The sequence below is a fragment of the Ahaetulla prasina genome, chromosome 3, assembly GCF_028640845.1.
Source record: "Ahaetulla prasina isolate Xishuangbanna chromosome 3, ASM2864084v1, whole genome shotgun sequence".
Taxonomy (NCBI): Eukaryota; Metazoa; Chordata; class Lepidosauria; order Squamata; family Colubridae; genus Ahaetulla; species Ahaetulla prasina.
This window is the reverse complement of record NC_080541.1, coordinates 124,064,160-124,087,388: the sequence shown is the minus strand read 5'-3', so window position 1 is coordinate 124,087,388 and position 23,229 is coordinate 124,064,160. Positions and strand designations below refer to the sequence as shown.

The window sequence follows — 23,229 nt, the reverse complement described above, 5'->3', positions numbered from 1 at the left end:
GTCCTTGCTGGTTGTAATCACACCACTCAATTCAGTTCTGTAGAAAGATATAGCCTGAATTTTGGACAAGAGAGAACCAACTTTTTTTCCCAAAAGGTAGACAAGGGAACAAGGGGACCAGCCATATTGTACTTAATTCTTACTAACAGAGATGAAATGATGAAAGGTGTTGAAGCTACAGGAACCCTGGGGGCAAGTGGTCATGCAATATTGGAATTCAACATTATGCAAATACAAGTAATAGAACAAAATCAAACTAGAGTCTTGGACTTTAAGAGAGCTAATTTCAATAAACTTAGAGAAAGCTTGAGAAGGATTCCATGGATGAGAACCCCCAAGGGGAAAACAACTCAAGAAGCTTGGGAAATTTTAAAAAGTGAGATAATAAAAGAGCAGTCTAGCACAATATCAATGAAGAAGAAAAATAATAGATCTCAAAAGAAACCAGCATGGATGCATAAAGAACTATCTGACAAATTGAAAGACAAAAAGGATAAGTATAAAAAGTGGAAAGAGGGGCAAATAACTAAGGCAGAATATCAGCAAATAGCCCGAGCCTGTAAAGATCAAGTGAGGAAAGCTAAGGTTCACAACGAACAAAGGCTAGCAACAAGAGTAAAAAATAACAAAAAAAGCTTCTTCCAACATGTTAAAAACAAGAAAAAAGTCAAAGAAACAATTGGCCCATTGCTGGGAGGAAGTGGCAAGAAGGCGACAAGCAACAGGGAGAAAGCAGATCTACTTAACTCATATTTTGCATCTGTCTTTACACAAAAGGAAAAAACAATCCAACCTATCAAAAACAGCATTAAAAAAAAACAGATTAGGAACACAAGTTAAAATAGGGAAGAAAATGGTAAGTGAACATCTGTCTACCCTAAACGAGTTCAAATCACCAGGACCAGATGGATTACACCCCAAGGTTCTGAAGGAACTGGCAGGCGAGATCTCAGAACCACTGAACTATATCTTTCAAAGATCTTGGAGCACAGGGGAGCTGCCAAACGACTGGAAAAGAGCTGATGTAGTTCCCATCTTCAAAAAAGGAAAAAAAAAACCAGATCCAGGAAACTACAGACCTATCAGCCTGACCTCAATACCGGGAAAGATTCTGGAAAAGATAATCAAGCAACGAATCACCGAACACCTAGAAGCAAACAAAGTAATAACCAAAAGCCAACATGGGTTTGTCAAAAACAGATCATGCCAGACTAATCTAATTGCATTCTTTGACAAAGTGACAAAATTAGTAGACCAGAGGAATTCTGTCGATATAATTTACTTGGACTTCAGTAAGGCATTTGATAAAGTAGACCATAACCTACTACTAGATAAAGTAGAAAAATGTGGGTTAGACAGCATCACCACCAGATGGATTCATAACTGGCTAACCAATTGCACTCAATGTGTAGTCCTCACTGGAACTACATCCACATGGAGGGAAGTATGCAGTGGAGTACCCCAAGGCTCTGTTTTAGGCCCAGTACTCTTCAACATCTTCATCAATGACTTGGACAAGGGGATAGATGGGGAACTCATCAAATTTGCAGGTGACACCAAGCTGGCAGGAATAGCCAACACTCCAGAAGATAGGCTCAAGTTACAGAAGGATTTTGACAGACTTGAACATTGGGCGCTATCTAGCAAAATGAAATTCAACAGTGAAAAAAGTAAGGTTCTACATTTAGGCCAAAGAAACAAAATGCACAGGTACCGTATATGTGGTACCTTGCTCAATAGTAGTACCTGTGAGAGGGATCTTGGAGTCCTAGTGGACAACCATTTAGATATGAGCCAGCAGTGTGCAGCAGCTGCTAAAAAAGCCAACACAGTTCTGGGCTGCATAAACAAAGAGATAGAATCAAGATCACGCGAAGTGTTAGTGCCACTTTATAATGCCTTGGTAAGGCCACACTTGGAATACTGCTTGGAATTCAGTTTTGGTTGCCGCGATGTAAAAAAGATGCTGAGACTCTAGAAAGAGTGCAGAGAAGAGCAATAAAGATGATTAGGGGACTGGAGGCTAAAACATATGAAGAATGGTTGCAGGAACTGGGTATGTCTAGTTTAATAAAAAGAAGGACTAGGGGAGACATGATAGCAGTGTTCCAATATCTCAGGGGTTGCCACAAAGAAGAGGGAGTTGAGCTATTCTCCAAAACACCGGAGGGAACAAGCAATGGGTGGAAACTGATCAAGGAAAGAAGCAACTTAGAACTAAGGAGAAATTTCGTGACAGAACAATTAATAAGTGGAACGACTTGCCTGCAGAAGTTGTGAATGCTCCAACACTGGAAATTTTTAAGAAAATGTTGGATAACCATCTGTCTGAGATGGTGTAGGGTTTCCTGCCTGGGCAGGGGGTTGGACTAGAAGGCCTCCTGGGTCCCTTCCAACTTTGTTGTTGTTATTGTTATGTTAAAAGCAAGAAAAAAAATTAAGGAAACAATTGGTCCATTGCTGGCAGAAAGTGACAAGAAGGTGACAAGCAACAGGGAAAAAGCAGAACTACTTAACTCATTTTTTTGCATCTGTCTTTACACAAAGGGAAAAAACAGTCCAACCTATCAAAAACAGCATAAAAAAAAACAGATTAGGAACACAAGTTAAAATAGGGAAGAAAATGGTATATGAGCACCTGTCTACCCTAAACGAGTTCAAATCACCAGGACCAGATGGATTACACCCCAAGGTTCTGAAGGAACTGGCAGATGAGATCTCAGAACCACTGAACTATATCTTTCAAAGATCCTGGAGCACAGGGGAGCTGCCAAACGACTGGAAAACAGCTGATGTAGTTCCCATCTTCAAAAAAGGAAAAAAAAAGATCCAGGAAACTACAGACCTATCAGCCTGACCTCAAAAAGATTCTGGAAAAGATAATCAAGCAACGAATCACCAAACACCTAGAAGCAAAAAAAATAATAACCAAAAGCCAACATGGATTTGTCAAAAACAGATCATGCCAGACTAATCTAATTGCATTCTTTGACAAAATGACAAAATTAGTGGATCAGAGGAATGCTGTCGATATAATTTGTTTGGACTTCAGTAAGGCATTTGATAAAGTAGACCATAACCTTCTACTTGATAAAATAGAAAAATGTGGGTTAGACAGCATCACCACCGGATGGATTTATAACTGGCTAACCACACACAACATGTAGTCCTCAATGGAACTGCACCTACATGGAGAGAAGTATGCAGTGGGGTACTCCAAGGCTCTGTTTTAGGCCCAGTACTCTTCAACATCTTCATCAATGATTTGGACAAGGGGATCAAATTTGCAGATGACACCAAGCTAGCAGGAATAGCCAACACTCCAGAAGATAAGACTTAATATACAGAAGGATCTTGACAGATTTGAACATTGGGCACTATCTAACAAAATGAAATTCAATGGTGAAAAAAGTAAGGTTCTACATTTAGACAAGAAAAACAAAATACACGGGTACAGTATATGTGGTACCTTGCTCAATAGTAGTAACTGTGAGAGGGAACTTGGAGTCCTAGTGTACAATCATTTAAATATGAGCCAGTAGTGTGCTGCAGCTGCCAAAAAAGCCAACACAGTTCTAGGCTGCATAAACAGAGGGATAGAATCAAGATCATATGAAGTGTTAATGCCTTGGCAGGCCATACTTGGGCTGCATACTGCATCCAGTTTTGATTGCCACGATGTAAAACAGATGTTGAGATTCTAGAAAGAGTGCAAAATTTCTTAATCTGATAACTTATAAACATACACAGAAAAGATCTGATTGTGGAAAAAGTATTCTTCTTAATTGAATATCTATGGAGATTCTCAGCCATCCAGGTCATGGTTGTCCCAAAGATGCTTTTTTCAAGAGGCAACTGGACTTGCTAGTTTTTCTTTGAAGACGTTTTGCTTCTCATCCAAGAAGTTTTGGGTCTTAACTGAATAGTTTAAAGTTTTACATTTCAATGTACCAAACACAATTCCCAGTCTCTAGGATCTGTCTAGATCAAGCCATCCATTCACTACTCAACCCAGGACCTTCAGACCAACATCAAGTATATCCTTCTCCTAGAAGTGTCATGAACCTGGTTTATACATACAGCAAAACCAGGCTATTGGGAGAAGAAGTTTAATATCTTCTTATATAAGCTTAGAAGGTCTGGGCTGAGGGAAATGGCCATCATTTCCTAGGCATACCCACTTTTTAGAGCTATCAGGGAAAGTAAAAAGAACTAAAACAGAATTGCTATATAGTTAGCAATTATAGACTATATTTAGTTAGCTAACTTTAGCACTAATTATAGAGCCTACTCATTCTCAAACCCAGTGTTGATTGAAGGGTACATGGTGCCCCAGGTCACACTGACTGATGGCACCACTGAAAATTTGCATTTTATAGAATGATTCTGAAGAAGAGGCAATGTTGGTGACCCCTAAGCTTAGCATCCTAGGTCTACTTGTTCCTACCTTAACTTTGCAGATTCCAGGTCTTAATCCTCCTGCTCTCGTCCTTTCAGACTTTGGGCTCTCTCTTACTTTGCCTGTCTTGCTACCATTGCTAATGTTATAGGAGATGAGCAGTAAAGAGTTAGGGTTCAGACGGACAATAGTGGAGAGAACAAATGTGTGCACGTAAGAGTCTCTGCAGGTGTACAAGTCCCCATATGACCTTGGACTTTGTGACTTGGCCATGAATTCATTCAACTTAACCTATCTCACAAAATCATTGTCATGAGGAGTGTGTGCAGGGAGACCCACCTGCTCTATAAAGTTGCCGTGGATGCCTAGATAGTAAGTGGTCTACATATGGGGGAAAATACATTTTTTTACAATGCACAGGCATTAGACCAAAAAGACTTTTCAACATCTACTTTTTAGATATAGTAATGCTATGCATTTGAGTACTTCTGTTTTGAGGCTACATCAATATAAATGTAATGAACTGTGACCTCCACTTCACTGGATTCCATTAGAAGTTCCCCAGAGTACATACCGCACTGGAGTTGAATATGGCCTAGCTTTCAGGAACAGCTGGAGTGAGAAGGAACATTCTCTTGAAGTTCAATTTTTAATTCATTGTAAACATTCCCCTTACCTCCAGGTACTCTTGTGTAATAATCCATCTTGCTAATATATCACTTGTTAGCCATCCTAGAAACTTTAGGTGGTTTTTTCCCCCCTCTTTTTCTGCTGCTAATGCACCACAGTGAGTTGAGTCTTAGTAGCTTCCAAGCATGGTACACTTTCAATTCCAAAAAACTCCAGCAACTATACACAACACACCTGAAAGATGTCAGGTTGGAGAACATGGTAGTAGACCTATTGAAGTATAAACCTGTTCTCTGTAGAGTAGAGTAGAGTAGAGTAGAATAGAATAGAATAGAATAGAATAGAATAGAATAGAATAGAATAGAATAGAATAGAATAGAATAGAATAGAATAGAATAGAATAGAATAGAATTCTTTATTGGCCAAGTGTGATTGGACACACAAGGAATTTGTCTTGGTGCATACACTCTCGGTGTACATAAAAGAAAAGATACATTCGTCAAGAATCATAAGGCACAACACTTAATGATAATCATAGGGAAACAGTCAATATAAATCTTAAGGATACCAGCAACAAGGTTACAGTCATACAGTCATAAGTGGGAGGAGATGGGTGATGGGAACGATGAGACGATTAATAGTAATGCAGACTTAGTAAATAGTATGACAGTGTTGAGGGAATTGTTTGTTTAGCAGAGTGATGGCATTCGGGAAAAAACTGTTCTTGTGTCTAGTTGTTCTGGTGTGCAGTGTGTAGTGTCATTTTGAGGGTAGGAGTTGAAACAGTTTATGTCCAGGATGTGAGGGATCTGTAAATATTTTCATAGCCCTCTTTTTGACTCGTGCAGTATACAGGTCCTCAATGGAAGGCAGGTTGGTAACAATTGTTTTTTCTGCAGTTCTAATTATCCTCCAAAGTCTGTGTCTGTCTTGTTGGGTTGCAAAACCAAACCAGACAGTTATAGGGTGCAGATGACAGATTCAATAATTCCTCTGTAGAACTGGGCAGTTTGAGCTGAGTTGACGCAGAAAGAACATTCTTTCTTTGCTTTTTTGATGACGTTTTTGGTTGTTGGGTGTCCATTTTAGGTCGTGAGATATGGTAGAACCTAGAAATTTGAAGGTCTCTACTGTTGATACTGTGTTGTCTAGTATTTAAGAGGTGGTAGTATGGGAGAGTTTCTCCTAAAGTCCACCATTTCTACAGTTTTGAGTGTGTTCAATTCCAGGTTGTTCTGGTCGCACCACGAGGCTAGTTGTTCAACCTCCCATCTGTATGCGGATTTATTGTCTCGAATGAGACTGATCACTGTTGTGTCATCTGCAAACTTCAGTATAAAAAATGTATTAGAAAAGATGGCTGATTGGTAAAGGTCCTGGTCACTCAGAGTGAATACTGAAAGTGTTTGAAATATTATACCACCTGCCATCTCAAGCATATCCAAAAAGCAATGATTTGTAAGTCATATGGCTTCCTCTTCCTCTTCCTCCTCTTCCCTCTACATCTGAACTAAAGTTCCAACTCATGTAGATGAAAGAAATTATGCTGTAAAATGACACAAGGGTTACAGTCAGAAAGTATCAATATCTGTATTTACATACTTACTATATTGTGAGAGACAATATGATGTAGTGTTTAAAGTAGCATGCTAGAAACTGGGAGGTTGTGAGTTCTAGTCCCTGCTTAGGCATGACAGCTGGCTGGGTGATTTTAGGCCAGTCGTGCTCTCCCTTAGCCGTATCTACCTCAGGATTGTAGAAGGAAAAAGAGTGTTGTGTATGTTCACTGCCTTGGGTTATTTATAAAAGTAATAAAGCTGGGATAATAAATAAGTCAGCAAATAAACAAACAAATAAATGGGAAGGTAATCAGGAAGATTACTTCATCATATGAATCAGAATAGGCCTCTGTAAAAATATATTTGGAGGATTCCACTTTTTATTTCTAGAAGTTTAAAACTTATTTAAACTGCTTTTCAACATGAACTGCCTCACTCTGAAAAGGCAAATTCCAATAACATATGTGTTCAAAACATATAAATTACATATAACATATGTATCATAAAAACAGCAAAATCAAAAAACTAACGATAAAGTAGCAGCAGGCTCAAAATTAAGTAAAGAAAGCACACTAAAACTAAAAATACGCATTTCAAAACAAACACATCTTGAACCATCTCCAGACGGCTAGCAAACACAAAGCTTTCTATATGCCCTGGGACAAAGGATTCCAAAGACACGGGGCCAGTATAGAACAGATCTTGTCCTAGGAACTCAATCATTTCACAATTCCCATTGAAAGAACAGAGAACAAGGTTGCAGAGGTTGACCTGAAAGCCTGACAGTCTCATTTAGATTCTGGGGCTTCTTTAGCTAACTTGGTCCCAGATCATTACAGGTTTAAGAGCCAGTAGCATCCCCATAAAATGGGGCTGGCAGTGACTAAGAAATCGACATAGCTGTTGTGACCCAGGCCCAAGTAGGTAGTAAGAAACTTAGTCCGTAGAAAAATAAACTTTATTCGAACAGCTGGGAATTACTTCATTCCCAGCGTCATTCAACTCAAAGTAAAACAAATGCCTCCCAAACACGAATTACCGTATATACTCGAATATAAGCCGATCCGAGTATAAGCCGAGGTCCCCAATTTTACCCCAAAAACTGGGGTAAACTGGGGACTCGAGTATAAGCCGAGGGTGGGAAATGAGGCACCTACCGGTTGGGGAAACCCTCCCTCCCTCAGCTGAGAAGGCTGGCGGCTCCCCCGCCCCGCCCTCTCACTGCACCGGCAGGGCTTCCATCTGGTAAAATGTGAAAAAAAGAAAAAAAAAAAACTCGAGTATAAGCCGTATATACTCGAGTATAAACCGAGGGGCTTAAAAAAAAAAAAAAACTCGAGTATAAGCCGTATAGACCCGAGTATAAGCCGAGGGGACGTTTTTCAGCACAAAAAATGTGCTGAAAAACTCGGCTTATACTCGAGTATATACGGTATTCAGTTATCTCACAAACCTTAGTCCAATTAGGCAAACTGCCAAAGGCCCTTCCTGGTAAATGTCCAGAAGTCACAAAAACAAAGATATTCACAAAGCAGAGGACGCAGCTACGTTGTTGTTTTCCGGCAAGCTGAAACACTGGTGCTGGTCTGTTTTAAGCCTTATGGGAGGGGCCAATCATCTCTTGGCCCTACTCCCAAGTTGTCCTCTCTGCTTGAACTGCTCTTGCCTTTTGGCAGCTTTTCTCATGCGTGCATTAAGAATAGGCTCCTCCTGTTCCTCTGCCTCACTACTATCAGTCTCTGGAGGCTCTGGAGTCCGCACCTCACTTCCCAATGGCCCTGACCTCACCTCAGCCTCATCGCTGTCTGACTCCGTTGCCAGTTCCGTAGGCTGCTGACGGACCACAACACTAGCTGGTGCAAAATAGGAATAACTTGATCCAAACATCTAGCTTCTACAAATCTTTTGGCTGCTGCTTCCTGCACTAATTGGAGTTTTTGATAGGGTGTAAAAGCTGAAAAATATTCTTAAAAGCAGAGAACGGACCAGCTACAGGCCTGTTCAGTTCTACTATGTTCGACCTTAAAATCACTTCCATGCTGGTTTCCACTCAATCTTTCAAAATTGGTTTGAAGCTGATTCGATTTTTACTTATGTCAGTCACAGAACATGAGAACGCACATGAGCATCAGTGCATTACTATCGCCCTCCTCTAAAAGTATTTTGCTTATGAACTATTTGGAGCACCTGAGCATACGTTTGTCTGGTAATACACAGATTAAATTCTGGGATTAGGAAGGTTATTCTTTGTTAGAAAACAAATATAATTTTATAGAATTTACCTCAAATCAAACAAAGAATAGGATTTCAAAATAATGTTCAGGATAAATTTAAGCACATTAAAAATGACGATTAGCTTTCCCTTGGGATTGATAAGAATCAATCAACAAGATGCCAGGATGGATGTAGTGCAACTGTACTCACTCTTAAATATTCTGTGCTAGTTCTGAAAGCAAGATGTCTTTTTTTGCTCAGTTTTTTAAAAAATCCATTAACCAACGCCTACAGTATAAGCTATTTAAGATCTGCCATTAAGGTGCCGATAACCTTTGAAGAGGAAGAGTAACTAAACAAAAATGGATAAGCAGTCCTGTTTAAAACACAGGATTCAACCTCATTAAATCTTTTGAAGTATAACACCTATAGTGATTTAACAATTGTAGATAAATTGGTACATTATGACAGAATAGTGACTAGTTACCTGTCACTGCTACAACCTGAAAGATTTAGTCTCCTTTGAGTTTAATTCAGCTCCTTGGTGAGATGACGACGATGATGATGATGGTGGTGGTGACAATAATGTAATCCATTTGATTCTTGGTGACCCTATGGGCCAGGTCTCTCCCGATCTTCCAGTCTTGCACTACTTCTTTGTATTTTTCTATGCTCGGTTGTTGTCAGCATTGATGGTGTCCAGACACTGCATTTTTTAGGGGTCTGGTTTCCTTTTGCTACTAACTCTTCCAAACATAATTGCTGTCTCCATAAATTCCCCTGCATGATATGGTCAAGCTGAGACAATGGAGATACCTTTGCATTTTTTCTAGGCAACAATCCTGAAGAGGTTTGTCACTGTCTTTTTTTAGGATTCGTTTTTCAATTCTATCCACGTACAGAATAATAACGTTGGAAGGAACCTTGGAGGTCTTCTATTCCAACTTCCTGCTCAAGCAGGAGACCCTATACCTTTTCAGATAAAGTGACTGTCCAATCTCTTTTTAAAAGTCTCCAGTGATGAAGCACCCACTTCTGAAAGCGAGCAGTTCCACTTAATTGTTCTGTTAGGCAGTTTCTCCTTAGTTCTAGGTTGTTTCTCTCCTTGATTAGTTTCCACCCATTGCTTCTTGTCCTTTGGAAAATAGGTTGAGCCCCTCCTCTGTGGTAGCCCCTCAAATATTGGAACATTTCCAGTTGACATTGCAGTGGGAATGGCTGAAAGATAGCGGAGCTCTACTGGGCTCCATAAAATGCAGCCGGCAATTGCTTGTCGGGAGACACTGGATGGGTGGTGAAGAAAGGGGAGGCGCTTTGTTGGTCACAAGGAAACCACAATTCCCTCATTGATCCAAAGAAAGTTCTCCTGAATGGCAGCAGGGACAACGGCCATTTTGGTCTGTCACAAACTGGGACATTAAGATCTTATGCTGGAGCGGTGCATGGACAGAGCTGTGAAATTGGGTGAGATAGCTTCCAACTTCTACCCCTAAGATTTAACCCTAGTTAAAAACTACAAAAAACAATCTCCAAATAGTAAGAAAGTAGCAATTGGATGTATGGAGAAGGAATAAAGACTAAAAATTAAAGAGAAAGGCTAAAGATTAAAGATTCAGACACAAAAGAAATATTTAAAGGATGTTTTAAAACACAGAAAGTCTGGAAAAAGTTGAATAACATTGTGAAAAGTGATTATTGGGAGAAATTGTTTTTCTAAATTCTATTTTTAACTCCCATGAATGGTTGACAGTCAGCTGTTTTGACTTTTACACTCTGTTGAATGCTGGAATTGGGATCAGGAGAGCCATCTACTGGAGGAAGATTATTGCAGTGTGGGAATTCTGAGTGAAAGTGATGAAAGGAGAGAAATCAAACACCTGAAAGGCTATTTGACCTTGACTTTATTTTAGTAGGCGATTTGGAGGCTTGGAAATATCTACTGAGCTGTTTGAAGATTTTTAAAGCAACTGAACTATAAATACCAAAACTTTATTGAACTGTTCATTGAAAGGTGGATTGGAAAGATTTGAGGAAACCTGGTGGGCCAAGCTGGATTTGATTTACTATCATTCGATAGATCATTCTACGAGGCAAAAGAAGAACAACAGTAGAAAGGGGAAACAGAAAAGGAAAGGAAAGGAAAGAAGAAAAGACAAATAAGACTTTAAAATTTGGATAATTGGGAAGGTGTAAACTGGAAACTATAAAGACTGTAAAGTATAATTTTTTAGCTTTTAAGGACTAGAAAGCTAGACTTGGAGGAATAATTCTGGGATTGATAAATTTTATTAATAATTGACTTTTTTGGAGTTTTTAGATATTGGGATACTGCAATATTAGAGATACATTGAGTAATTTTTAATTTATTAATTTGATACAAAATGACTCAGCAGGAGACAATAAAGTTCTATGAAGAAATATTAATGATGGCTAAAAGTTTTTATGAAAGTGTGACAAAGAATCATAGGGAGATGATGGGATTGTCCAGAGATAAAGTAGTGAGTGTAGAAGACCCTCAACAAATGGTAGGAAAAATTTTCAGAAGACAGATGAGAAATCAGAAAGAGTGGTGGAGACAAATCAAAATAAGCTACAAGAAAACAAAAACAATGAAAAGATAATAACAATAAATACTAAGAATCCAATTATTTATTAATAATTAGTTTTATTGGTGTTTATAGAAAGCTGAGATATTGGAAATTAAAATAAGATATTGGTGACCTAACAGGGGTCAATAAACAAATTGTATCAAGAAATGTAATTGATGTTTAAATATATTTTTGGAGAAAGCGATAAAGAATCATAAAGAGAGAATAGTACTGTTTAAAGATAAAGAGGTGAATATGGAAGAACCCTAACAAGTGGGGGGGGGGAATACAAATTGGGAAAATAATATTACATATTGATACATAAAATAATTATGAGCATATTAAGGATAGAAGTTGGAAGATAAAAACTACATATATGTAATTGTATTATTGTTAGCATTATGTAAAAAATGTATTGACCCAATCATTACACTCTCCACAAAATATGTTAGTTGTTAAAGGAAAACTGCAAATAAAACATATATTCTCTAAACTAGCTATCCCAAATCCTGCAATCATTGTTCATGTTTTAGTCTCCATGCCTTTAATTATCTTAGTTGTTTTTCTCTGCACTCTTTCCAAAGTCTCAAATCTTTTTATAATGTGATAACCAAAACTGGATACAGTATTTCACATGCCCAAACTGAAAGATGGATATGCGCAAGTATGTACATGCACAGATATGTGCATGTGTACATGCGCAGACATGGACATGTATAGAGATGCACATACATGGACATGTGCGTATACACAGACATGCGTGAACATGCGCAGACATGTGTGCATGCACAGCAGAGACCTGATGACTGGCAGGAGGTGGGGTATCCCAACACTGGCAGGATGGCAAGAGGTAAGATCTTTTTCTTTTGTGAGCTTCTGTTTCATCATCTGCAGGGAAACAGAAGCTCACAAAAGATAAGCCACGGAGTTGACCTGGGGTGATGGCACGCATGCCTGCAGAGGCCTCTGCGTGTCACCTCTGGCCATAGGTTCACCATCAGTAAGACATATAGTCTTACTAAGGCTTTATATAGCGGTATTAATACTTCACGTGATCTTGACTCTATCTCTGACTCTATAACTTTTTTGGCTACAGCTGCACACTACAGGTACTATAGGTATAACTCTGCTCATGTTTACTACATCAGCGATTGTCAGCTAGGAGCTTATCATCAAACTAGATAATGAAGTAATTGTCCAAATGAAATCCCCTTTTGTATACTGTACATGCAAATGACATATTGAAAATGATGCAATTAACTGAGCAGTAATTTATAGCTTTTAAGGACTAGAAAGCTAAGGGATTTGGAGGAATAATTCTGGGATTGATAAATGTTATTAATAATTGACTTTTTTGGCATTTTTTAGATATTGGGACACTGAAATATTAGAGATATATTGAGTAATTTTTAATATATTAATTTGGTACAAAATGACTTAGCAGGAGACAATAAAGGTCTATTAAGAAATGTTAATGATAGCTAAAAGTTTTTATGAAAGTGTGACAAAGAATCATAAGGAGATGATGGGTTTGCCCAAAGATAAAGAAGCGAGTGTAGAAGATCCTCAACAAATGGTAGGAAAATTTTTCAGAAGACAGATGAGAAATCAGAAAGAGTGGTGGAGACAAATCAAAATAAGCTACAAGAAAACAAAAACAATGAAAAGATAATAACAATAAATACTAAGAATCCAATTATTTATTAATAATTGGTTTTATTGGTGTTTATAGAAAGCTGAGATATTGGAAATTAAAATAAGATATTGGTGACCTAACAGGGGTCAATAAACAAATTGTATCAAGAAATGTAATTGATGTTTAAATATATTTTTGGAGAAAGCGATAAAGAATCATAAAGAGAGAATAGTACTGTTTAAAGATAAAGAGGTGAATATGGAAGAACCCTAACAAGTGGGGGGGGGAGGGAAATACAAATTGGGAAAATAATATTACACATATTGATACATAAAATAATTATGAGCATATTAAGGATAGAAGTTGGAAGATAAAAACTACGTATATGTAATTGTATTATTGTTAGCATTATGTAAAAAATGTATTGACCCAGTCATTACACTCTCCACAAAATATGTTAGTTGTTAAAGGAAAACTGCAAATAAAACATATATTCTCTAAACTAGCTATCCCAAATCCTGCAATCATTGTTCATGTTTTAGTCTCCATGCCTTTAATTATCTTAGTTGTTTTTCTCTGCACTCTTTCCAAAGTCTCAAATCTTTTTATAATGTGATAACCAAAACTGGATACAGTATTTCACATATGCCAGTGATGTGCCTGCGCACATGCCCAAACTGAAAGATGGATATGCGCAAGTGTGTACATGCACAGATATGTGCATATGTGTACATGCGCAGACATGGACATGTATAGAGATGCACATGCATGGACATGTGCGTATACACAGACATGCGTGAACATGCGCAGACATGTGTGCATGCACAGCAGAGACCTGATGACTGGCAGGAGGTGGGGTATCCCAACACTGGCAGCATGGCAAGAGGTAAGATCTTTTTCTTTTGTGAGCTTCTGTTTCATCATCTGCAGGGAAACAGAAGCTCACAAAAGATAAGCCACGGAGTTGACCTGGGGTGATGGCACGCATGCCTGCAGAGGCCTCTGCGTGTCACCTCTGGCCATAGGTTCACCATCAGTAAGACATATAGTCTTACTAAGGCTTTATATAGCGGTATTAATACTTCACGTGATCTTGACTCTATCCCTGACTCTATAACTTTTTTGGCTACAGCTGCACACTACAGGTACTATAGGTATAACTCTGCTCATGTTTACTACAAGCTAGGAGCTTATCATCAAACTAGATAATGAAGTAATTGTCCAAATGAAATCCCCTTTTGTATACTGTACATGCAAATGACATATTGAAAATGATGCAATTAACTGAGCAGTAATTTTAGCCTACAAACATATTGCAGTAAGCAAGACTTGTACTGTGACCTAAACCTGCCTGCCTCCATTTCACCCATAATAGGATCTTCAGTTCACTACACTGGGAAGCTTAGTTTTCTCACATTTCTGCAATGCATGGGGATCATGTCTCACTTCAGTGTTCCATTATTCTTCAATCGTCATCATCATTTTAACCACTGTCTATCCACTACATGATGAGTCTCCTGCATGTCCTTAGCCATCTTTTGCCAACTGGACCCATAATACCTGCCGATGACGTTGATCCATCTTGTTTTACGTCGCTTTATTTTTCAATAGGTTGTTTTTTTCCAAAGCAACATGTATATTTGTTAACAGTTTTATTACACATGAATAAAGATCTATTATTTTTATGGAACCATTAATAAGGATCACTGCAACTTTTATTTTACGGGTGAGTTGCAGAATATCCAGTGACAGAACTCAAGAAGCTTCGTGGATGAGATGTGGAACATCTTAAAAAAAAAAACAAAAAAACCACAAAGTCCAGTTTGCCTTTTGAAAAAAAGCATCTTGGGACAACTATGACCTGGATGATTGAGAATTTCCATAGACAGCCAGTGACAACAAATTCTACAAGTTTTATTTTAAACCATTTGGATCAAGTATTTATTTATTTCCCTTTATATGGCTGTCCATCTTAAATTCATATTTCTGGGTGGCTAACTGCTAGATTTTAAAAAACATTTAAAAACCCTCCAGAAAATAAAGCAACAGCAGTCATGGTAAAAACAAACCATCAATCACAATTAACTAAGCCAAAACATAGGCTCAGTCCCACCTTCTGATTTCCAGTCCTGGTAACTGAGCCAAGTCTTTAAAACTTTACAAAAGGCTGACAGGATTGGAGCTAATCTAATTTCTGGTCCATGCAAAGAAGATAAAACACACATAATAAATTTTCTTTTAAGTCTTGACAATTTGCTATTTTTGTATGTATCAGCCTATGTACCAAAACAAAAAAACACAAAACAAAAAACCCCAAGACCTGGATGAGTAAATTTTAGAGACTTCCATGACAAAAAAAATCTCCCATTGTTTATGCAAATATAGATACAACTCCCAAATTTCTTGGTTAATGCAATATCAGTCTGCTGATACAAATATCACTCCACTTTAAATTCAGTTTTAAAGGTAAATATTTTAGTACATAGTTAATCCTCGACTTACTGTACAACCATTTGTTTAGTGACCATTTGAAGTTACAACAGCACTGAAAAAAGTGACAGGACCATTTTTCGCACTTATGACCATTACAGCATCCCGATGGTCACATGATCAAAATTCGAATGCTTGGCAACTGACATATATTTATGACAGTTGCAGTGTCCTGGAGTCATGTGATCACCTTTTGTGACCTTCTGACAAGCAAAGTCAACAGAGAAGCCAGATTCATTTAACAAACATGTTACTAACTTAACTTCATGGATTCACTTAAGTGTGGCAAGAAAGGTTGTAAAATGGGGCAAAACTCACAGAATAACTGTCTAGTTTAGCAGTGGAATTTTTGGGCTTAATTTTGGTCATAAGTCAAGGACTACCTGCATACAATATTTCAGAAATCTTAAAGTAACTGTGCAAGGCTGACATTATGTCAAAGAAGATTCTCAGTCATCCAAGTAGAATCGTCTAAAAGTTGAGACATAACTGGACTTTTCTTTTTGGTTTGAAACCTTTCGCTGCTTCATTTCAAACCAAAAAAGTCCAGGGATGATTTCAGTAAGAAAATGCCTGTAACTGAGCACCATCTAATGACCAAAAGCTGGAACAAAAGCTGTGGACCAGAAGGAAGAGAAAGTCTGCTTAGAAGTTGATACCATTTAGAGAAGAAAAGCAATAAAGCATTTCTGTTTGGAACACAAGAGGCAATCTTCTTAAACCTTTTAAAAAGTAACACCTTATACTGTAATTTGCAGATGAGTTACCGCTTCAGAGGCAATGAAAGACAAGGGGAGCAACCAGCTACCTTTCAGTGCTGCAATCTAATAGATGAAAGGGCTTCTTTTGAGTTCAACCTGGCACTATTTTCCTAAAACAATTGCTACACTGTTTACACTTGCAAATACAGCATGATTCACTGTATTTATACATGATCAGTGACACCTTCCAATGCCTGATATTATATTGACTGAGTATACAGTAATTCCCTGTAAGTCCTATAACTGAGTAGGGACTGCATTTGATAATAAAATGATCCCATGCAAGGGGAATCACAGAAGTACGTTGCAAATGTGGGAATATGTAAAACCTCACTATTGTTTCAGGTTTTTTTCCCCAAAAAAATTGCCAAAAACCACAATATATGACAGTGGAAGAAACTGCTGGAATAGTTTTACTAGATTTTTGTAGAATTCAAAGTGCTGAAAACAAATGTCTAATTCAATAGATTTGGAACTAGGCTACTTGAAATGTTTATTTATCATGCTGATAAATTACTCATGACAAAGGCTCATGGTGACTTATAGAGAATAAAAAATAAGATACACAATGGCCAATGGAAAATCTAACCTCCCTGCAACCATCTATAAAACCAAAACATGAAATAAAACAAAGAAATAAATAAAATCTGTCAAAAAAACAAGTGGTAATAACCACTGAGGTCATTCAGTGGACTGTTGAAATGAGATACATATAGAATAGAATAGAATAGAATAGAATAGAATAGAATTTTATTGGCCAAGTGTGATTGGACACACAAGGAATTTGTCTTGGTGCATATGCTCTCAGTGTACATAAAAGAAAAGATACGTTCATCAAGGTACAACATTTACAACACAATTGATGATCAATATATCAATATAAATCATAAGGATTGCCAGCAACAAGTTATAGTCATACAGTCATAAGTGGAAAGAGATTGGTGATGGGAGCTATGAAACGATTAATAGTAGTGCAGATTCAGTAAATAGTCTGACAGTGTTGAGGGAATTATTTGTTTAGCAGAGTGATGGCCTTCGGGAAAAAACTGTTCTTGTGTCTAGTTGTTCTGGTGTGCAGTGCTCTATAGCGTCGTTTTGAGGGTAGGAGTTGAAACAGTTTATGTCCAGGATGCGAGGGATCTGCAAATATTTTCACGGCCCTCTTCTTGATTCGTGCAGTATACAGGTCCTCAATGGAAGGCAAGTTGGTAGCAATTATTTTTTCTGCAGTTCTAATTATCCTCTGAAGTCTGTGTTTTTCTTGTTGGGTTGCAGAACCGAACCAGACAGTTATAGAGGTGCAAATGACAGACTCAATAATTCCTCTGTAGAATTGGATCAGCAGCTCCTTGGGCAGTTTGAGCTTACTGAGTTGGCGCAGAAAGAACATTCTTTGTTGTCCTTTTTTAATGATGTTTTTGATGTTAGCTGTCCATTTGAGATCTTGCGATATGATAGAACCCAGAAATTTGAAGGTTTCTACTGTTGATACTGTGTTGTCAAGTATTGTGAGAGGTGGAAGTATGGAAGGGTTTTTCCTAAAGTCTACCACCATTTCTACGGTTTTGAGTGTGTTCAGTTCCAGATTGTTTTGGTTGCACCACAAGGCTAGTCGTTCGACCTCTCGTCTATATGCGGATTCGTCATTGTCTCGAATGAGACCAATCACTGTTGTGTCATCTGCGAACTTCAGTAGCTTAACAAATGGATCATTGGAGATGCAGTCATTGGTATACAGAGAGAAGAGAAGTGGGGAGAGCACACAGCCTTGGGGGGCGCCTGTGCTAATTGTACAGGTATTTGATGTGATCTTGCTTAGCTTCACCTGCTGCTTCCTGTTTGTTAGGAAGCTTGTGATCCACTTACAAGTCTGTTCCGGTACCTGTAGCTGGTTTAGCTTAGTTAGAAGAATGTCTGGAATGATGGTATTGAATGCTGAACTAAAGTCTACAAAAAGGACCCTTGCATAGGTCTTTGGAGACTCAAGATGTTGTAGGATGTAGTGCAGAGCCATATTAACAGCATCATCTGTTGATCTATTTGCTCGGTATGCAAATTGCAAGGGGTCTAAGAGCGGATTCGTGATGGTTTTCAGGTAGGAAAGCACTAGCCTTTCAAAGGTTTTCATGACTACAGATGTTAGAGCAACTGGTCTGTAGTCATTCAGTTCCTTGATGGTGGGCTTCTTCGGCATATAGTTTAAGTATAAACTGTCATTCATTCATTCTTCATATCTAACCTTCCTGGAATATTTGCTTTTTTCCAGCCTGACAATTATACATCAAGCAAGGTTAGCACAACTTCTATTTTACAATAGTGGTGAATATCTGTAGCTCAGGTGGAAGATGAGGGTGAAGATTCGTTCTCCGAGCTTGTGGGTTGGTTTCTGAACATTTTGTTACCAGACTAGGTAACATCTTCAGTGGAGTTTAGGGGATTTCAGTGTCAATGTTCTTCTGTTTATAAGGCTTCAGATTGGGTGTGTCAAATGAAGGTCTTCTGATGGGTCAGGTGTGAGTCTTCTGATGGGTCTTGTGATAAGGAGGTTTCATCAGGTCAGGGTCACTGCGAGATGAACTGTTGGTGGGGAGGTTGTGTGGGTTAGTTGAGGGTTGGTGCGGTCTCTGGTTGGTTATGTGGTAGACTTGGATTCTGAGGGGTTCATAGGCTGGTTGAAGGTCAATGTGTTTGTTGATGGAACTGCTTTGATGAACTCATGAGCATGGCAGTTGGTAGCATGGCCAATTATTTTTGTGCTGCTCCAATTGAACTGGAACTGTTTGGTGTCGGTGTGGATAGAGATAAAATATTTGGGATCGTGGCATTTGACTGCCAGCTGGTGTTTGTAGATTCTGGTTTTTAATTGACGTGATGTTTGTCCCACGTAGAATTGGTTGTAATGACTACAATTGATTTTGTAGATTACATTGTTTCTTTCATCCTTCTGTATTTTGTCTTTGGTTCTGGATAATTCTTGGCGGAGTGTGGTTATGGGTTTGTGGACTATTGTTATTCATAGGGGTTGGGGGATTCTGACTGTCATTACCAACAACCCTTTTGTGTATGGTAGGGTTGATTTTTGTGTGGTGGTTGGCTGTGTGGTGTGTTGCGGTTGGGTGCTGTGTGTTGGAATATGAAGTTTTTTGGATAGCCCTTACAGAGAGAGACGTTGAGCAGCGGTTTCTCTTCAGGTTTTCTTAGTGTTGTGGTGTTACATTGTGTCCTGGCTCTTCTGAACAGTGTCTGGACACAGCTTTTTTTGTGTGCAGTGAGGCGATTGCTTTGAAGCTGAGAATCTGGTCCGTGTGCACAGGTTTGCGATAGACACAAGTTTCTAGTTCTCCATTGTCTAGTCTCCTTATGTCGTCAAGGAATGGGAGTCTGTGGTCTCTTTCTATTTTTCCCCACATTTGCTGGGATGCCAAACATGGTTATTCAGTAGACTGTTGAAATGAGATACATATAGTTTAAGTATAAACTGAGTAGTTTGTTGATTATAGATAGATAATAGATGTGTCTGGCTTGAAAACCATAATAAAAATTGGAGGGAAAACCAAGTGAGAAGTGAAAATGGTTCATTCCTTAAACCCATTACTTTACTGTTTAAACTTTAATGAGAACTGAAGATCTTGGACAGGAACAATTTCTTGGTCTATGACTGGAAGTCAAAGGAGGGAAATTAATTTGGCCCCCAGGATTGAATTACCATCAAGTATGGTACCAGATTTGATTAATATTTTGTGTATTAACAGCAATTTTAAACCTGGAGTGAACTTGGACACTGAAAATTCTAATTATGTTATAACAGTGTGTTGTGCAAGTGTTTTTTTTTCAGGCAGCTTTTTGATCTCTAAAGCTAACATCTAATGAAGTAGGTTTTGGTCGGGTGGGTACTATTATTTTTATAGTGTTTCTACTCAGTGCCTTTTCACATTTAAATCATAAATTCATATTATTTGTATTTTATTGGTAGTTATTGTTAGAAGAAGGATAAAATACACACAACCAATAGCACATGCTGCCTATCTATGAGAAAGGTGCTGCAATATGTGGACAATTCATTTATACATATATTTCTCATTTCTAGAGTGCCCTCAAAGATGGACTCCATTAGAAATTTCATTAGAAACAGTCAGTAGTTAGTGAAAAGAACCCCAGACTGCAAATCTAAGGAGGTATGTTGTCTCCCTGGAGCAAAAATCAAAGCTATGACTGAGAACATAACCAAAATAATTAGGCCCAAAGATTACTACCCTTTCCTCCTCCTTCACATAGGGATGAATGATACACTAAAGAACCTGAGTACAATATTGAGAGATTATAAGAAACTAGGCAATAAAGTTAAGGAGCTAGGAGTGCAAGTACTGTTCTCATCAGTACTTCCAATAAAAGGTCAACACCCATTGAGGGGAAAAAGAATTCTAGAAATAAATCACTGGCTAAAGGGTTGGTGTCACCAAGAAAATTTTCCTGGCTCATGGACTGCATTACCTGCATGAAGAACTCTTGGGAAGGGATGGGCTGCACCTCACGAAAACAGAGAAAAACATACTCAGAAAAATATTGCCCCAACTCATGAGAAGGGCTTTAAACTAAAATTGGGGGGGGGGAGTGACCAACAATCTTTAGACTCTGTAGAACACAAAACAAATAATAAATTCCAAGAAAACAAATCAAACAATGAGGTAGGGAGTGTTGAGAGAAAAGAAAAACTCAAACAAGAAGTAGGAAATGCAGAAAGCATACCCATGGACAGGCGTAAAAGTCTTAAATGCTTATGTACAAATGCTCAAAGCTCGGGGAGTTCACAAAAAGGGTGAACTAGAAGCAATAGTACATGAGGGTAGGTATGACACAGTTGCCATTACAGAAACCTTGCAGGATGAAACCCACGACTGGAATGTTCTGGTGCATCCATACAAATTGTTCAAAAGAAACCAAAAAAAAAAGAGGAGGTAGAGTTGCACTATATGTAAGAGATACTACATACCTACAGAAATGCACACGATCAAAGTTAAAAGCCCTTTAGAATGTACATGGGTCAATATAAAAGGGAAAAAAGTGACATTGCCGTAGGTGTATATTACAGGCCACCCAACCAATCAGAAGAAATAGATGAACTCTTTGCCAACCAGTTAACAAATGTATGTAGGAAGCATATCACAGTAGTAATGGAAGAGTTTAACTACTCAGATATCAATTGGGAGATAAACTCTGCAGCAAGTAGGAGATCGAACAGATTTCTAACCAACCTAGCCAACAACTTAAGTCATCCAAAAGGAGGAGGGGACTAGAAGTAAAGCTACACTGGACCTAATTCTTACTAATAAAGAAGAAGTGATAGAGGGAGTTGAAGTTGCTGGAACCTTGGGTGAAAATAACCACGTCATACTGGAATTCAATATAATGCAAACACAAGCAATAGAAAATAATCCAACCAGTGTCTTAAACTTTCAAAGAGCTGATTTTAACAAACTCAGAGAGTCTACAAAAGATTCCGTGGATGAAAATCCTAAAGGGGAAAACGACACAAAAAGCATGGGAAATTGTAAAAAAATGTGATCATAAAAGCCCAGTCCATCACAATACCACTGAAAAAGAAAAACAAGAAATTCAAGAAGTAACCAGCATAGCTGCACAAAGATCTCTCTGATAAACTGAAAGTAAAAAAGGACAAGTACAAAAAATGAAAAGAGGGACACATAACTAAGGCTGATTATCAGCAGATAGCCAGAACATGCAACGATGAAGTCAGGAAAGCAAATGCTCAGAATGAACTAAGGCTTGCAACAAATTCAAAGATAATAAGGTTTCTTTCAACATAATAATAAGAAAAAAGTCAAGGAAACACTAGGTCCATTAAAGGGAGTAGGTCCATTAAAGATGGCAAAGAAGTAACAGGTAGAGAAAGAAGGGCTGCTTAAATCATTCAGTCTTCATGCAAAAAGAAACCTACCAAAAAACTAACTATAAAAGACAAACTAGAAATAAAAATTAAAGTAAGTAAGTAAATGATAAGAGAACCTTGACTAATATAAATCACTGGTATCTGACACAATACCCCCCAGAGTTCTGAAGGAGCTGGCAAATGTTATCTCAGAATCATTGTACCATATCTTTCAAAAATCCTGGAGCACCCGGGAAGTACCTGAGGGCTGGAAAAGGGCTAATGTGATTCCCATCTTCAAGAAAGAAAAAAAATAGACCCAGGGAACTGCAGACCAATCAGTCTAACATCAACATCTGGGAAGATCCTAGAAAAGTTAATCAAAAAACAGATGTGCGAATAACTACCATAGAAGCAAATAAAGTTATAACTAGTAGCCAGCATGAGTTTGTTAAAAACAGAAACAACCAATCTTGTTTCATTCTTTGATAACGTCACTAAATTAGTAGACCAGCTAAATGCTGTGGACATAGTATACTTAGATTTCAGTAAGGCATTTGACAAAGTAGATCAAAACCTATTTCTTGGTAAGCTAGAAAAATGTGGAATAGACAACACCACCACCAGATGGACTTGTAGCTGGCTGACAAACTGTACTCAACAAGTATTCTTTAATGGTACTACATCCACATGAAGAGAAGTAAGCAGTGGGGTACCACAAGGCTCCGTCTTAGGCCCAGTACTCTTCAGTATCCTCATAAATGACTGAGATGAGGGAATAGAAGGGAAACTTATCAAATTGCAGATAACACTAAGCTGGCAGGAATAGCCAACACTGCAGAAAACAAACTCAGGATCCAAAAAGATCTTGACAGACTTGAATAATGGGCCCTATCCAACAAAATGAATTTTAATGCGGAGAAAAGCAAAGTTTTACAATGGCATAAGTACAGATTAGGTGAGACCTGGCTCAAAAACAGTAACTGTGAGAGGGAACTTGGAATCCTAGTGGATAATCACTTGAATATGAGCCAGCAGTGTGCAGCAGAAGCCAAAAAAGCTAAT

General features: G+C 38.2%; 1 protein-coding gene across 3 annotated transcripts in view; it reads right to left on the bottom strand.

The window, feature by feature from the left end:
- Positions 1 to 5,488: 5,488 nt before the first annotated feature.
- Positions 5,489 to 23,229, bottom strand: part of TDRD5 (tudor domain containing 5) — a 46,739-nt gene continuing 28,998 nt past the window's right edge. For all 3 annotated transcript variants that reach the window (XM_058178583.1, XM_058178584.1, XM_058178585.1), the window contains one exon: positions 5,489 to 6,575. The gene's annotated coding sequence lies outside the window, so the exon portion shown is untranslated. The remainder of the gene's footprint in view (positions 6,576 to 23,229) is intronic.